Genomic DNA, 14,652 nt, shown 5'->3' with positions numbered 1-14,652 from the left:
ATGTATAATTAAAACATGAATCATAACCTTCAAGTTGATGTGTCACTGTTTTTTCAGTGTTAAGAACATGAGTCATTTGTACTTCCCTGGCAAAGAATCCCAGCAAGTATAAGCAGGGGGCAGAAAAAGATCTTATTAATGAACAGCAGGTGAGGGATTCCAGTCACAATCACTCCTATCTATTCAGCCAAAGTGCCTCAGCTGTTCATCTTAAAATACAGCACTCAGCAAAGGGAGAGTATGGCAGAGCTGGCTTGAGCTCCCTGGCAGAGCTACTTCCCACACAGCTCTCTGATGGCACCACACTTCTCATCCATCATACCTGCTAATCCGGTCTTCAGCCCCCAAAACCTGCAGTTTGTTCAACTGCAACACTCTCTGTGATTACAGCCCTGGGTTTGACTCACTAAAGAACTTAAATGTGACAAAAGCTCACTCTTTTTAATTGTGTGTGTGTGTGTGTATGTATGTGTGAGGATGTGTTTACACAAGATGTGATAACGTGCATTAGCTTAATTTAATGCACATCAAGGATGCATGTCTACATGTGCGTGCCTTTAATGCCATTAAAATGGTGCATCTAAGCTAATTGTGCCTCAATTTAATACTTACAAGTACAGGTATCAAATTTAAGCACAATTAATTAAAGCACATTAATACATGTGTAGATGCGAACTGGCACTAACTTTAGTGCAAGGTCTGCCCAGCCACTAGGGAGCCCAATCCACTGGGCTTTTGGCTGCGAGCCTTCCCTTCCCCAGGCTGCCTCCGTTAGCCGCTACCACCAGTTGCAGGCTATAAAAGCCTATGGCCATTTTGTGTCCTGGGGCACACTTCATAGGAACTTTCAGTAGTGAAGGTTTTGTGTAGCCCAAGGGCAGGACCCAGGCTGCTGCTGCTAGCCCTGTCCCCTAGTCAGAGATCCTGCTTGGCCACCCTTGAGCGTTGCAAAGGGCTGCAGCATGCTGCTGCCCCTTCCCAGCCCTGGGATCTTCCTAGGGATGCTGTCTGGATGTCTCTGGCAGCAGGGCCAGCACCTGCTCCCTGCTGCTTCTCATCCCTGGCCCTGTCTGCTGTGCTTGCAAGTCCTGTGCCACATTTGCTTCTGCTGCATGGCTCTCAGTCCCTGGCTGTGCCCCTGCACTGGGTTCTGCAACCAGCTCTCCAGGGTCAGCCACACAGGGACAGCTGCACAGGGGCCCAGATAGCTGGTGCAGGACGCACCACCATGTCTTCCCTGTCCTCCCCCATTGAGAACTGTCCCCACCAACGTGTACATGCCTGAGCCCTTCACCCAGGGCCCCAAATGTAGCCAGGAGGAGGTGCATGACCTCATGGCCCTCTGTGAGAAGGCAGAAGTTGTTTGAGTGGGGTGGGTGCTCAAACACGCACCTTTATGAGGCCCTATCAGGCAGGATGTATTAGAGAGGCCACTCCCAGACAGTGGCAGTGCCATGTGAAGATCAAGACCTTGCAGGCACGGTGGATGGCCATGATTGACTACAAATGTAGGTCTGGCTGTGCCCACAGGACCATATGCTACATGCAGCAGCTGACCCAGGTTTTGGCACCCTGAGACTCAGGCCACAACCTTGCAGTGTACACCAGCAGGGGTGGCCCGGCCAAACCCCTGCATCACCTTGACCCCTCCAGTGTTGACACTTTGCTGGAGGGGGGGCCCTCAGCTGTTCAGTGCCCCACCCTACCCACCTCCCTGGGTGCTGCACTTATTGGTAGCTTGGGGAGCTCTGGTCAGCAGCTGTCTCAACAGCTCTGCACTCCTAGCTCCTGCCATGAGGAGCAGCAAGCCAGGACACAACTGGCCTCTGTCGGTGCCAGCCCCTCTGGCGGGGGACAAGGGGGCGGCTGGTTGGGTACTGGCCTACTTTACACCATGGGCTACAGACACCGGATACAGCCGGCTGCTGTCACTGACCAGCCTCACCAGCTCCAGACACAAGGTAAGTCTTGCACTAGGGGAAGAGCCCTCCCAGTCCCCACCTAGATCCTGTCCCTGGGCCCACCCCCTGCCCCCCCTCCCTGCCTGGTCTGCCTGCATTCCCCTGGCCCCAGATTCCACCTCCCCCCAGCACGCAGAGAGGCAGGACACAATTCAGGAATTTATTGAGCAGTCCATGTCCCTGCAGCTGGGTGGGCACAGGCCTTTCACACACTGAGGAAGGCATCGATGCCGGCAGTAAAGTTCTCCTCAGCAGCAGGGGGCAGGGACATGTGGCACTGCTGTAGGTAGTGCTCCAGGTGGTAGTGGAGGTTGCGGGGCAGCCTGGGATTGTCCCCGTGCCATTATCACTCAGGGTCCCAAATCAAGTGTGCAGGCATGCTCGGGGCACCAGGAGGATCATCCTCAGCAGGGTGTAGTGGCTCAGGCACCCTGCACAAACAGCTCATCATGCACTGTTTCTTGTCCCTGCAGGACCAACATATGGATGCAGGGGAAAGCCCTCTAGTCTCAGCAGGGATGCCACTTCAGGGTCACCACAACCCACGTCTGGAGCCCAATGCATATGCCACCTGTGCCAACAGTGGATGAAAGACTGGATGCTCCTGCTCCAGTGGCTGGTGGTGGTGGCAGAGGAGCAGGAGGTGTGGGCATGGGAGGCATGGGAGCAGACGTGAGAGGCATGGAATTAGGCCTAGTGGGTAGAAGATATCACCCTCATGGGGGTGTGGGACTGGACACAGCAGAAGCATTGGGAACACATGGAGGCCATGGAGCAGCAGCAGCTGGAGCAGCTCCAGCTGCAGGGGGATGCCAACCGCTAGCTCTCAACACCCTTCTGGCTCTGATGGCCATAGCCATGTCCACCACTGCCCGGCCCCCACCCATGGCCCTGCAACTGACCCCCACCCAGCCCTGGGAGGAGGCCTTCCAACACCTCCTGGCCATTGCAGCCCCTGGCCCAGCCCCCACCCCGGGTCCCCTGCCACCCACTTGGACCCAGCCCCAGCACTTGCCCCAAGGCCGTATATCTGAACACCTGGAGGTGCCAGGTGTGGCCCTGCAAGGATATGCTGGCTCTGGACTGAGGCAGGCTGAAAGGGAACCACCAGCTACTGAGAAGTGCTGTCTAGCATCACCCGCAAATGAGCCCACTGCCCACCGTAGTCACTCTGGCACCCAGACCCTATGCAGAAACTGGTCAAGGCTGGAGTTCTGGGTGCCTGCCCCCATGCTCTGCCCTCTAGGCATCCCCATGCCACAGCCCCCCACTCTGGGACTCAGACAGAGACTGAGACTATTGTAGATAGTTTCACTTTGGGAAGAGGGTTTTTACTGTTGGTGGGTGGGGAGGGTGGTGGAGAGGGTCTGTGTGTTGAGGGGGGGGCTCTGTGTTGAGGAGGGAAGGGGGAGGGATGGAGTGCGGGGTGTAAGGGCAATAAAGGTATTTGGTTCACCCATGTGCAAGTCCAGAGAGTGGTTCTGGTTGTGGGCGGTGGGGCAGTCAGGTTGGAGTGGAGGAGTGGGTTGGGCAGGGCATCCTGCATCTGGTGCCCTGGACTCTGCTGGCAAGTCTGAGGCTGTCATGGAGCCTGTGTTGGGGGGGCCCTGCTGGGGCCAGCAGGGACAGCACCATAGCCAACAGCAGCATGGGACACTGGTCATTGCTGGTAGGGGCTGGGCTGGAGCAGCGGGGCACTGGATGCCATGGGCAGGGGCGGGGGCTGAAGCAGCCTTGGTGCGGGGAGGGTGGGTAGGCAGTGAGGGAGCTGGCACATGCTGCTCCTGTGCTGAGTATGCAGCTCCTGGGCAGGGAAGAGCTGGCCAGAGATCAGAGCTTCCAAGATGGCTGCCAGGTTCTGGCAGCTGGCTCTGATTTTAACATGGCTTCCAAGTGCTGGTAGCTGGCCAGAGGCTAGAACTTCCTCTGGTGGCCACAGGGGCACTGTGTCTACACGTACTATGACTTGGGACTAACTTTAGTCCCAAGTCATAGTACTTGTAGACACCTGCCAACAAACACTTAATGTGCATTAAAATTAAGTATGCTTATTTGCACGTGTAGACATGACCTGAGTGAGTGAACAGGGGCTAGGAGGAAGGTCCACTGCACTGAAGCCTTTGTGTCTCCTAGCAACCAAAAGTTCTATTCCTTCAACACTGTTCCTTTGGGGTAGTATTTCATTCAATTAAAAGCAAAAGCTGACCTGACCCTTTAAAATCAATATGATAACCACGGAGAAAGGCAGGCCAGCATAGCAGAATTGAGTGAAGGGCAACTGCTGAACTAAAGTAAGATGTTTAGCCTCCAAATGGGTTGTGTAAGGTTCTGCAGTGGAAATCAACCAGAGTCCATAGAGACAATTTCACCAAATGATCTCCCAGCCAGTTCCAACATTTCCACTCTTCTCACCATCATAATCTTTGCAGAAGAGAATGCCTCTTCCTTGGATTCTTGCCTTCCTGACATTTCATGTCTTTTCTCTCGCCTAGCTCCTTAGCATCTTTGCCATCAGTAACATCATGCCAATACATCACTGTGGAGTATGTGACATGTTTCTTAAGAAAACTCAACCAACAATTCCAGCAGTTGAAAAGTGTGAATTTTCATATTGGCTTAGTTTGTTGCTCCAAGTAGTTCAGCATTTTGTTTTTGATAGTAGCTAGTACTGGCTATATTACAGAAAAATGCAAGGAACCTGATGAAATAGCCCATCTGTAGGGTATGTTTCTTCCCTTGCCTCCCAACCACTAACGATTTTTGGTTAGCTGTGTCCTGGAGGATGAAGGCTTTACCTGCCTTATACTTTTAACCTAAGTGGGGGCATCTACACATGCACTTTACTGTAGTGTTGACTAATAAGCTCCCCAGTAAAGCATCACTGTCTTCATGTGTAGCGCTAGTAAGTCAGAGTAAATTAATTAACTTGGCTGTAGAATAGTACGGCCTGTCACAAGTATCCTATGGCAGAGTTACTTAGTGTGCCACAATGCATGTGTCAACAGTGACCAGGGCTGTGCTAGTGTGGGGGTTGCCTACTGGCTAGCCCTGCACTGTAGCACCTATATGCCCCAGCCAACCCCTCTGCAGTATGTTAAGCTGAGGCAGAGAACCTCTGGGCTGGCAGGCTGATCCTCCAGGTCATCTGCCAGCCAGGGTTACGCTGCTGCACCTCAGTGAACTGTGGTCCTGGGTTCCAGTGTATAAACACTGCTCCTGGGAGCAATAAACTCTGGCACAAACTGTGCTGGAGCTTATTCAGCCACACTTATTGCATGTGTAGATGTGCCTGGTATATATGTTTTTATTTTCTATATAAAAAGTCTATTTTTTTTTTAATGCTATTAGGCTCATAGCTTTGCTGTTATGTTATGGTTGGAAGTTCTCCAGGTTAATTAGGCACCATGTAAAGGAAAAAAAAATGCTTTCATTATTCAGAAATTTATATATGTTACCTTTGGTAAAATTGTAAGCACCATTGCAACTTCCATGGAGTTTCTGAAATGGTAAATGCCAAATTTACTGTCTATTATTGATGAAAACCAACATCTTTAGCTCCACATGAAAATTAACTAGCAGCCAGTGCAGCGGAGGCCATGTGTCATTTACTTTTTGCAAGATACACTCATTAATAATAAAGCAGCTTATGACACTATTAAATCATTTAATAATTTGCTTCTCAGTCTATATCCTTCTCAGCCTATGTCAACCATAGCAACTCCAGTCGTCATGAGACTGGCTTAGAAATCATGAGGTTTAAAGAATAAGAATGGATATCATTTTACTTTTGTCTTCTGCTTTTGTTTTTTTTTCAGAAGCACTTTTTTCCTACATATTCAATCCTTTCTCTACTACCACAAGGGCTAGAAACTTACCTTTTGTAAAAAAAACCCCAAAAGCTGAGATTCTTTTGACTTCTCTTGACTCCAGCAAGTGGCCTTAAGAAAATAACATTCATGAAAAAAATCTCAGGAGTTGGTAACATAACCTCTTCTTAGCTACAAGTCACCAAGATGTGATTTTGTTTTTAATTTAATTGGATATGACCACAAAAACTAATTTTCTGACAGTTAAGCTGGCTTAATTTTTTTAAAGCCAATTTAACTGTTGGAGAGTATACATGCTTGTGGAACATCGGCTTAAATACGGTGCAAGATAATACAACTGTAAGGTGTATTATCTTGGGTCACATTAGTTAAGTTGATTTAGCTCATAAGATGGATGCCACCATATCAAGGAGCCGTACGTGTGTGTGCTCTGACATGGCTTAATTTAAGTTAGCATAGTTAAATCGGCTTAGTTAAATCACCTTATTTTAAGTTGGCTTAGTATGTGTGTAGGCACCCTTTTTTTTAAAAAATAAAAGGGGGAAAATGTGGGAATGACTGTGGTTAATAAAGGGAACTTTTAAACCAGGGACAAGAATGTACTTGGGTGGAACCCATAGGCAAAGACTCAGCAGTCCTTACTAAAATTTTGGTAGGGTCAGAAATAATTTTTAGTAGTCTCAGAAATTTCTGACTAGTCTCAGAAACAATTTTTCATATCTTTTCCTTTCAAATCTGAGCAAAGGCAGCAGCCCTTAGGGAAGACTACTCCTTGGCCAAGTTTCAAAATACAACTGTTTTTCTTGTAGCCTTGTCTAAAAATGATGGCTGCTTGCAGACATGGAAAAAAAATTCTGCTTTAGTTTAAATTTGGTGTGCTCCCATGCTGAGCCCAGCACATGCCCAGAAGAGGCAGCGTGTTAGTTGCACCCGGGTTTTCCAATGTTTGTATAAATTGGGTGCTTTAGTGAGGCTTTATGAGTGCTTTTATCTAATTATTAGATTCACTCTTGATTATTAAATCAGCTATTAGATAAAAGCACCAAAAAGCACCCGCTGACTTGCCCAATCTATACAGATACTATGGAACAGGGTCAAAGTAAAGCGCTTCTGCTTCCAGTAAAGTGGGTATTTTTCCCCTCACGTCAGTCAGTGCCCTATGTTTTGTTTATTTGTCTTTTTTAACAATAGGAAAAAAGTTGTAGTTTTAATCACCCATCAATCTAAAAATGCTTCAAGGGATTTCTTACAACTTTTTGATGAGGAGGGAGGGGGAAGAAGTTACACATTCAGAAGCCAAGAGTGAAAAATTAGGACTCAAAAGTAAATGTCTCAGAAAGTCGCCATAGGAACTGTTTGGGGTAACTGTAATTTCCACTGTGAGATTAGATATACATTAGGATATAAATATCAATGAAATTTTATTAGAATGTTTTGAATATTTTCAGCTTGTCTGATGCATTTTGTGTGCATTGCGTACACATTTGAATGCATACATGTTAAGTAACAGTCTTATTTTTGGAATTACTATAAATGTATTCTGCTAAAGTCTGTGGGATCTTTTAGCATGGAAGACAGTATTGCTCTGAATAGAAGATATTCTTGCTTTCCTGCTTGTCAGCTGTGCCCACGTTAGCATGTTGAATCTTTGTTCTCTTAACTGCTGTGTTTTGTTAGGATGAGCCAGCACAGAGGATGCACTGGGAAAGGAAGAGTTATCATGCAATGAATAGAAAGTATTTAAATTATGGAAAACTTACCATTTTTGGGCTTTGAATGTTTAAGAACTTGAAATAAAAAACAAGGGAAGGAAACAAAAACAAAGCAGAAAGATCAGCTTGTTAGAATCATAACATTGCCAGGATCTCTCTGCTTTTAAATCTGGGGAACACCAGAGGAAACCTTAATGATTTCCCATTTTCCATCTCCTGCAGTTCAGCTCCCAACCCCTCTGACAGTTTTCTATTTTCTTGTTTCAAGCTGGATTTACAAGGGACATTACGGGTCAGGATGGAGTTGCTAATTGAGATGCTTGAAGGAATTATGTCTGGTTATTAACAGCAACATCAATCCATCATTTCATAAAGCATTGAATGTCACAATATACAGATCCTATCAGGTAGTTCAGTTAGTTCCTCCTGTGCTTTTTGCAACACGGATTACAGGAAGATGCTCCCCACGCCAAGGTTCTCACACAGTACACACACAATAGACAATTCTCTTGTGGCTACTGCAACCCTTTTTCATTTACATTTATTTATTCACCAATGGTCATAAATAAAAATTATTGTGTTAGTGAATTCTAAATTTCCCTGAGCAAAATAAAATTAAATGCATTATTATTTACGATTACCTTCTTTTTCAGGGAAAATACAACCTTACAAAGCTATTTCCCGTGAGAAATCATTGCAGAAAAGATTGTCACTATGGAAGAGTGTGAGAAGAAATGAACAGAATTTGATATTATGGTAAACTCTGAAAAACATGTAACTTCTTTAGAAACAGCTAATTTACTTTACCTATATCCCAGGTGTTTTTTTATAGGATGTTGGAGTACTTGCTACAAATGTTAACTTTCCGCTATAATCAGCTCTGTGAGATACCACAGTAAATTTTTTGATCATGATTTCATAAAGTATTATGGAATCAGATGGGAATAAACAGTAGGAGCAGTTAAATAGGGTGGAATAAAAATACAGATATAAGATAGAACTGGAGAATGGTTTGAGTTACAGTTTTTTTACATGAGGTATGTAGAATTTTTAAGGACCTAAACTCCACTCTTTGGATAAACCCCAGTGTGAAGAGCTATTGAAAAAAAAAGGATTTTAATTCTCCTCTCCCCACCCCCTTTTTTTTCTTTTATGGTTTGAAAGCTTGGGCTAAAAGTAAATTTCCTGTGAGGTTTCTGATAGACATTTAAACTGGTGTGATTATAAATCTTCCCTCTGCACCTGAAAACATTGGGTTATTTTTCCATTTTAGGCAGCATGAAGGGAGAGTGTAAATGCAAATGGGGGCATAGCCAACATTGAAGGGATGTATTATGCAAAGTAGGTTTAAGCATGTGTAACACACACCTTTTTTAGGAAAAGCTTTGCCTAAAATGGGGCAGCTCTTAGTCTAATGGTGGTGCATCAGGGTCCCAAATGCTGGTTTGTTCCTCATTAAGCCTGCAGAGGTATACAACAATTTTCCCTGATTCACTCTGGCTCCTTTAGCCTGCATATGAGTTTGTATTCTTGCTCTGGCCTATTAGTAGTGTGACCACTACTGGATTTCTGAGGCTGGTCCTGGCTGGATGGTGAAAATTAAAATGAGCGTCCTAGGTGCAGGGTGTGGGGAGCGGAGGCAGAGCAGCAGGAGCTGTGAAATAGGAAGCCTTAGCAGAGAGCAAAATTGTCCTAATAGGGTAGCTTGATTAGCAGAATGACTATTAAAAAGGGAGTTGTTAACACCTATGAAGAAAATAATAGGTAATGGGTTATTAAGGGGTCACTGAATCCTTAGGTTCCTAAGTAGTAATGCCAGTGGTATCCTGCCCCTGCCTCTGCCTGCAGCAGCAGGGTGGGGAGGAGGTGGGTTGGGGTAGCATCCTGGGCCATGTATAGACAAAACAAGGGGCATGTGTGCATGACACTTTAAAAGGGGGTTAAATGCTTTTGCACCTCTTTAATGGTGTTGGTGTTTGCATCGGCGGTGTATTGCACAGTAATTCCAGCCACAGTAGGAAATTTGGCGGCGTAATGCACCTTAAATGACTTGGGCCACTGCAAACTAAAACTCCTCTGAGGAGTTTTAGTTTGCTGCCCTACAGCCATGGAGCAAAGTGCTGGGCTCTGTGCAGCTCAGGGCTCTGCGGGAAGCCCCTGCAGGCAGCCTGGCAGCAGCCTGGGAAGGCAGGCTACACCCATGAAAAAAAAAAGTGACAAGCCTGATCTCTTTTTTTTTTTCCCTTGGAGCCTGCCTGCCTGCCTGAGCTGCGTGGGGGCCCAGTGCTCCCCTCTATGGCTGTGGTGCCTCCGGGACTGCCTGAGCCGGATGCCTGTCGATGAGTGCTGCTGCTGCCACGGAGAGAAGCACCAGCCTGCTTGCAGCCCAGGGACCTCCTGCCTGCAGACCAGGGACCTCTCCATCTGCCGGCAGCTCACCCTCCCCTTCCCGCTGCCAGAGAGGCAGGTGAGTTCGGGTGTGTGCATGACACAGGGGCTTGAGGGCGCTATTGCAGTGGTGTTTTTAAAAACCTACTGCTTCAATTTAGGGCCCCTGTTTTGTCTACACACACCCCTGGATTTCATTTTGTTCCATATGGTCATCCTACCTATTAGGCACTATGTAAGTAGAAAATGCACTGAGGTTTCCTTTAGGCTTATTCCACTCCTTGTCCTGGAGGATGTCACATGACTCATTCGTTATGGATACATTTGTGGCTAATGCAAAGAGAAATACATCCCACACTGTGATGTTTCAAGCCTAAGTATCACACACAGTTACGCAATGAGCTAGGTACTGTACTTGTGTCCACACTGCTTATTAGCTGTAACTCCTTGACTTCAGACCTCTGGTTTTCATTTCTACCCTTAGTAAATTGAATTACTCTGGGAGTAAGGAACACTATCTGTACACTCCACCTCCAGCATTGAACCTAGCAAATCTATTTAGTAAGATAGTATTCTCTTGGAATACTGACACTAAACATCATTTTTATATTTACTTTATTCTTCAGTAGATTAGATGTGATTTTTCCAAGCATTTTTGGAGGATCATTATGACATTGGACTCATCATCTGTAACCTTCCCATGTAAAAGACCAAATCATTGCAAAGGTACAAAAATTTGGAGAGCATGAAAAATCACACAACATGTATTCCACAAAAATACAAGTTGCTGCAACAAACTTTATTACAATGTCTAAAATGTAACACAGGTGACAGCTTTTAATTTTTTTAAAATTAGCTCTTCCTTTCAGATTATTTACAGAGTGTGAGCCTTCATTGTGTGTATGTTATTTAAAGGAATGCAATGAATCTAATTATTTGAATCTTTTGCATGTTTACCTGGTACCATCTACTCCCATTATTCAATATCAAATACTATTATTAAATAATAACACAGGTTATAACTATTTTATAGTAAAATATATTTTAATTAGTATTATTAAGTATAATCTAATAATTAAATCAACAGAAGACTTAAAGCAAATCTTTTAAAGGATAATTTTGTGTAGACATTAGGGGTGTGCAAAGCAGGCCTTATTCGATTAGGATTCAGATTTGGCCTGAATCATGGACAGTGATTTGAAATAGTACTTTCGGTCCACTTCCGGGTCTGCTGGGGAGTGCATTGGAGGGACCCCCCTGCGCCTGCCTGGCTGGCCAATCGGCTGCAGGGGGATCCCGGGTGCCCCCTCCCCAGACTCAGGAGGCACCAGTCGCTGACCCAGTGGGTTGTGGGGGGACGTCCCTGCTCCTAGTCCACTTCCGGGTCTACTGCCAAGTGCTCTGGGAAGCCCCCCATGCTTCTGTGGGATGCTCCATGTGCTCTAGCATCACAGAATTCATGAGCCCACCTGCTACCTAGAGGTATGTAGAAAAAACATTTAAAGCTGTGCCTATCTCTGAATTTCCGAATCTTTCTGAACCTCTCCGAATTGATTCGGAGGGTTCTGATTCAGGGAGTTTAGAGGGTCTCCTGATTCAATTTGGATTCAGAGATTCAGCTGCCGAATCTCCGCCAAATGGAATCGAAGCTTCACACAGCCCTAGTAGACATTACAGGATAGGGAAGCCAGGGGCAATATGGACCAAAATAGATGAAAGTCTCACAGGCTCCTGTCACTTTGTGACATTTTCTGCCACTTCATGTTATTAACATTTTTCAAACCCTTGTAAAAATTATACTTGGGACTGCTACAGATCCCTCTCTATGGCTGGGAAAAACTTTCACTCTCCTATGTTGCCCGAGGCCATCAAAGAAACCCCATGAAGATCAAGGAGCCCCTCGGTTTCCAAGATGGAAGCCTCTGCAACGAGATCTGTGAGGAAGACAGAGGGATTGGTTTCTCTGATGCAGGGCATAGCTAGAGAGATTTTAAGCATTAAAAATACAGTATATAAGATGCAGTGAATAAGGAATTTGGACACCCCGGTAAAGAGAATTTGGGAAGTGGAGGACAAAGTTCCTTCCTGTGAGGATGGGGACTGTGGAAATGGGTAGGTAGATGGGCTTTCACATCAAGGAGCTGCAGATTATGAGAGACAAAAAAGAGCCTTCAAAGCTGTCAAAGAAGTAGGAAAATTGTCATGGGGTGAGCCTGGCATTTGTATATTACTGTTCCCTGATCTCCCTTAGCAGGTGTCTGACAAGCCTTTATAAAACCAAAGGCCAGACACAAGCTCCCAGGTACATAGGCCCTAGCTCCCCAAGCAGTTCCAGGCTAGTCCCAAAGGGACACAGGATCACTCAGAATGGGGGGGTGGGGGAAGCACAGCCCACCAGCCCGGTGGGCCAGACAGTTCCTGGGGCAGCAAAGTCTGCTTGCCCCAGCTCATCCACCCACCAGCTGCCCAAGGGCAATGGTGCACCATGGGCCTCTGGTGCCCGGGGGGCCAAAACCTGCATTTGCGCCCCCACCGGGGATGATCCAAGCAGGATGCAGAGCCCCCTCTCTCACCCCATGGTACTTCTGTGGGGAAACTGACACCACGGCACACTGGATGCTGGGGGAGGGATGGCGGCTGGAATTTCGGGCTGTAACAGGTGAACAAACACTCAACCTGCAGGGCAGGGGGGCCACACATCAAATGCGGAAATCGCCATGGTGTCTTGGTCTGGCCAGCGCCCCACCCCAGGCCAGTGCCTGTGGGCTATGGCTCCCTCTTAGCCCCCCACCGTCGCTATGCTACTGCCCACGTGGGAGCTCTTTTGCTGTCTGTGGCCCCACTTATGACCTGGATCACACTGTGAGGGAGCAGTGCAGCTTTGTCAGGAATAGGCAGCCCCCAGGCTTGGGCCAGTTGCCTAACATGAGCCCGAGGCATTGGGAAGGGCTGCAGGTCCAAGGTCCTCAAAGGGGAGACATGGCCCTGGCAGCTAAGGGGCTAGGGATCCCTGTGACATTCCCTCTGACCCCAAACCGCCTTCACTTCCTTTGTCCTGACTGCCCCTTCCAAGTGCTTTTGCCTGTTTCTCAACTCCACCAGCCACCTCTAATGGTTTGCTGTTTTCTGTTTATTGGGAGGAGGCACCAAGCTGAGACATGGCCAATGTTCAACAGGTTTTCTTCATTAAACACAGGAAAAAAATGGTAACTGCAATATATTAAACAGTGGCACATCTCTTCCTTGCACACTTCCTCTTCTTCTGCACCCCAGTGTGTGCTCCTTGGGGGGGGGAGTTGGGGAGGGAAAGGGGAACAGTGCCTGGGCAGCCTGGGTTGTGGGCAGTGCTGTCTGTGATGTAGGGCCAAAGGAATCCAGGGCAGGAGACCCATGGCCTGGTACCAGGGCATGGGCACTCAAAGACTTTGGGACCTACTCTTCCAGAGAGGGCTCCTGGTCTATGCAGGTGAGGAGCTAGTTGGTTGGGGCTTTGTAGATCCATTGCTGTGGTGTGGGGCTGGGGCCACCAACATCAGTGGGAGGCTCACACTCTCCCCCAATCCCTGCATTGCTTTTTGCTCACAGTGAGAGGCCTGGTCCATAGTTGAAGTGCTCCTTCTGGCAGTCCAGCTACCCCCCATAGGGCCTCATGAGCCAGGGCAGGATAGGATAGGCTGAGCCCCTAATGAGGACTGGGGGGGTAATGATGCTGCTGATGAAATCAGGGACCCCAAGAGTGTAATGTCCAGTCTCCATCAGCCTGGGGAATGGGGAGTTGTGCAAGATATGGGCATCATCCTCATTGGCCACGTGAAATCTGGTGGCCCAGTAATGCCCTGCCCCAGATGCCTGTGTTTTGTGTGTGTGTGTGTGTGTGTGTGTGTGTGTGTGTGCGTGCGCGCGCGTGCGCGTGCGTACGTGCCTTGGATGCCTGGATTGTGTGTGCACGTGCACCCTGGACACCTGGGTACTATGTGTGTGTGTGTGTGGCCTGGATCTGTTATATATATGCTATTAACTATGTATACACAAACAGATCCAGGCCCCACACATATATATATTTCTCCTTTTTGTATTGCATCTAAAATCAGTACTACTAATAAAGAAACTACAAGGTAGTTTCACAAACATGGGTGCATGTTTTTACAGCAATCATTTGTGGGTGTAGATAATTGCAGATGCAATTATCGGCCATTTGGTAAATGGTCATTAGGTTAAGTACATGATTTCCAAGTATAACTTGGTGCTTAGTCATCTATAGAACTTACGCAATGTCCACTGACCACTGAAAGAGTAAAATATTCCAGGTGAAAACACAGAGGCTTTGCTAAAATTTGATCTTACAGATGTCACACTAGGAGCTGAAAAGCTCATTTTAGGTGACAGGAAGTGACAGTCATTTATTTTAGTGTACTGACTACCACAGTACAATTGAGGGATTCAGCAATGACTTTTTGCTGTGTAAAAAGTGCCTTGAGTTTAAGGTGACTGATATAAAGCTGTTTTCATACAGCCTTTCAAAAACACAAAAAGTCTTAGTAACAAGTTTGTAAGCCCTATCACCTGAGTGATTCTAATATACAGATACTAATTGAATTATGTTTATGTATGAATCAGATTGCTATAAAGATTTTATGAATAACATAATGTAGGATGTTTATTTTAAATTATTTAAAATTCTAATCTTTTTAGATTATGCAAAATTTCCAGGTCCTCCCTTATGGAAAAGGCCTACAGAACTTCTGTAGTTGGCTTGAACCAATT

Source organism: Crocodylus porosus, unplaced genomic scaffold (genome assembly GCF_001723895.1).
Source record: "Crocodylus porosus isolate Cpor-Errol unplaced genomic scaffold, CroPor_comp1, whole genome shotgun sequence".
NCBI lineage: Eukaryota > Metazoa > Chordata > Crocodylia > Crocodylidae > Crocodylus > Crocodylus porosus.
The sequence above is the reverse complement of the archived record's forward strand: the minus strand, read 5'-3'. Positions refer to the sequence as shown.